The sequence below is a fragment of the Sinohyriopsis cumingii genome, chromosome 17, assembly GCF_028554795.1.
Source record: "Sinohyriopsis cumingii isolate HCF-2022 chromosome 17, ASM2855479v2, whole genome shotgun sequence".
Classification (NCBI taxonomy): Eukaryota; Metazoa; Mollusca; class Bivalvia; order Unionida; family Unionidae; genus Sinohyriopsis; species Sinohyriopsis cumingii.
Window position 1 is genome coordinate 32,092,078 of NC_142977.1, and position 3,070 is coordinate 32,095,147.

General features: G+C 36.0%; 1 protein-coding gene across 1 annotated transcript in view; it reads right to left on the reverse strand.

Annotated features, from left to right (window-relative positions):
- The window catches only part of LOC149778364 (GTPase-activating Rap/Ran-GAP domain-like protein 3), a 127,354-nt gene extending 126,573 nt beyond the window's left edge, over positions 1–781 (reverse strand). The window contains exon 1 of the mRNA XM_089939187.1: positions 1–781. This exon is cut by the window's left edge and continues 236 nt beyond it. The gene's annotated coding sequence lies outside the window, so the exon portion shown is untranslated.
- Positions 782–3,070: the final 2,289 nt, after the last annotated feature.

Consider the following 3,070-nt stretch of genomic DNA (forward strand, 5'->3'; position numbering starts at 1 on the left):
GTGGTCGTATTAATTTAGGTAGAATAACTATATATCTTGTAAAATGTATGGGGTTATTTTGAAAGATCCCCAGGCTGGATCAATACAGAACTTCACCTTTCACTGAGATAAAATCCGAATTGTTTTAGCAAGGGCTGGCGAATGCTTAAATTCACAAAGATATATCTTGTGACCTTTTGTACTACAGTATCAAGGCCCTAGATTGTACGAAGTCTCCACTTTCATATCACTTTTAATGTTGCATCGATTACGGAACATGACATTTTTAATATCCAAGAAACTGAGATAGGAACAGCAAGTGTGTATTGTGTTTCTTTCTGCAGTGGTCCCAATTTTTCGATAATATTGAGGTGGGTCGGTTAATACTAGATTCCTGTTAAATCAATTGCGTAAATATTTCATTTATATGTTCATGGACCTGGCGGTAGTTCGATGCTTTGTCGATGCTAGAAGTAGTAACACGTAGTATCCTCATGAATTCGTTCTCATTCTAATGCCAAGCTTATGCGTGGCACGCAATGTTGTAGAGTCGTGTTAAGTACCGAACTCATAGTCACGATGGTTGCTGATAATGAAGACATGGGCTAAAGGGGTTATTGATAAAGCCAAAAGTGTTACTCTAGGGCAACGTAATGAGCTATAAAACATTGCAATGTAGAGTTCGATATGCGGCACTCACGAAATATGAAGACAGTTTACATAATTCGGGTGAAGCTGCTACGTCCATATATTGTACGCTCACGCTACGTATTTCCTGATAACTTCCGAACACTGTGTAGTGCGCAAGTCTATATGAAACGATTATATGTTGATATAGTGATTTTATTTCAGCTGCTTGATTTGCAAACAAAGGAGGTCAGCAACAGCAAGACATTGCTGATATTTATTGAAAACTTCCCCATTCCCCGACATATCCGTGACAATGTGACATATGTAAACACCAAATGTGTCGCCCACATATTCAGTATTTGAGTATTAATATCAATGTCATGTGAGAGTGATAGGCATTTAATCAAATCTATACTGATGGTTAGTCAATGGCATTTGGTGAATGTGCAAACAAACTCCTGTTGATTCACAATGGAGGGCAGTAATAAACAAAAACGTGTTAATTTGATACACAATGTTACGGTCAAATCATTAAAGCAAAACATTACCAAATTTTGTCATTGTGATGAAATTACCTTATAATATTACGCAAAAATACACTTTTAAAAGCGAAAATAGACGTAATCATAAAGCATGAATACATATGTACTTTTTTCCTTGGCAGCTTTTCAATACTAAAATATAAAGAAAATTTTACATCAAGCCTATCTTACGCATTTATTGATATTGCGAGAAAATAAGTGACAAATAATTCACATTATTTTATCTCTTGTTTATTAACACATAATGAACGAGTCTCCTCGATTTTTTTACATTAGGCATTTAATTCTCAACTATGATTTACGTTTGTATTTGAGATACTTTTTGTCCTTATTTATACCAGTCGGTGTTAACTGGCTTTGTGTGCAGCATATATTAGTGCATTTGGACAGGAATCCGGTTATACTGAGACAAGATGCGTTGGAGTCATTCTATATTATCGAGATTTAAAGCGCCATCTGCACCCACATTATTATACTAAAGCCGTATATAACGAGGTCATGGTAACTGTAAGACTTAAATCCCTAGGTGGCACATGAAACAAGCAAATAAAGCCATCACTGGCTATGGATAATATGATAGTGTTCTGTGTGATGATGGCCATTATTGGCCATGGTTTATTTTTCAAATCATGTACTGTCCGATATTGGCTTTCGTTGGCTATGGATAATACATTAAATGGTGTACTGTCTGATCCTGGCCATCGTTGACTATGGGTAATACATTAAATAGTGTTCTGTCTAACCCTGGCCATCGTTGTCCATGGGTAATATATTAACTAGTGTACTGTCGATTCTATCCATCGTTGTCCATTGGTAAAATATTAAATATGGTGTACTGTCTGATCCTGGCCATCGTTGTCCATGGGTAATACATTAAATAGTGTACTGTCAAATCCTGGCCATCGTTGGCTATGGGTAATATATTAAACAGTGTACTGTCTGATTCTGGCCATCGTTGTCCATGGGTAATACATTAAATAGTGTACTGTCAAATCCCGGCTATCGCTGGCCTTTGGGTAATATATTAAATAGTGTACTGTCTGATCCTGACCATCGTTGTCGATGGGTAATATATTAAATAGTTTACTGTCTGATCCTGGCCATCGTTATCCATGGGTAATATATTAAATAGTCTACTGTCTGATCCTGGCCATCGTTGTCCATGGGTAATACATTAAATAGTGTTGTGTCTGATCATGGCTATCGTTGGCTACGGGCAATATATTAAATAGTGTACTGTCTGATCCTGGCCATCGTTGTCCATGTGTAATATATTAAATAGTGTACTGTCTGATCCTGGCCATCGTTGTCCATGGGTAATACATTAAATAGTGTACTGTCTAACCCTAGCCATCGTTGTCCACGGGTAATACATTAAATAGTGTTGTGTCTGATCATGGCTATCGTTGGCTACGGGTAATACATTAGTGTTCTGACTGATGCTGGCCATCAATGGCCATGGACAATATGTTAAACAGTGATCTGTCTGATGCGGGCCATTGTTGGCCATGGCTGTTAATAAACAGTGTAATGTTTGATGCTGGCAATATCTGCAGTAATTTAAAATGTACTTTTAGAGAGACAAAACAATTCACCCAGGTGCTAGGACATGCATAAATATATATATATATATATATATATATATATATATATATATATATATATATATATATATATATATATATATATATACACATATGATACAGACAGAGAGTCCGAATTGTTCAAATGTTCCGTTTGAAGACTGCTAGTCGACTATATCACTGATCACATTAAATTCTGGTAGTTTGTACTACAACATTTTGAAACTGCTTATTTAGAGACCATATATTGTGTGCCTTATAACCGGAATGTTTCCTTAGTTGAAGTAACATTATATATAGTTTTATGACTAAATCTTAGAATATTAGTCCAGAGCA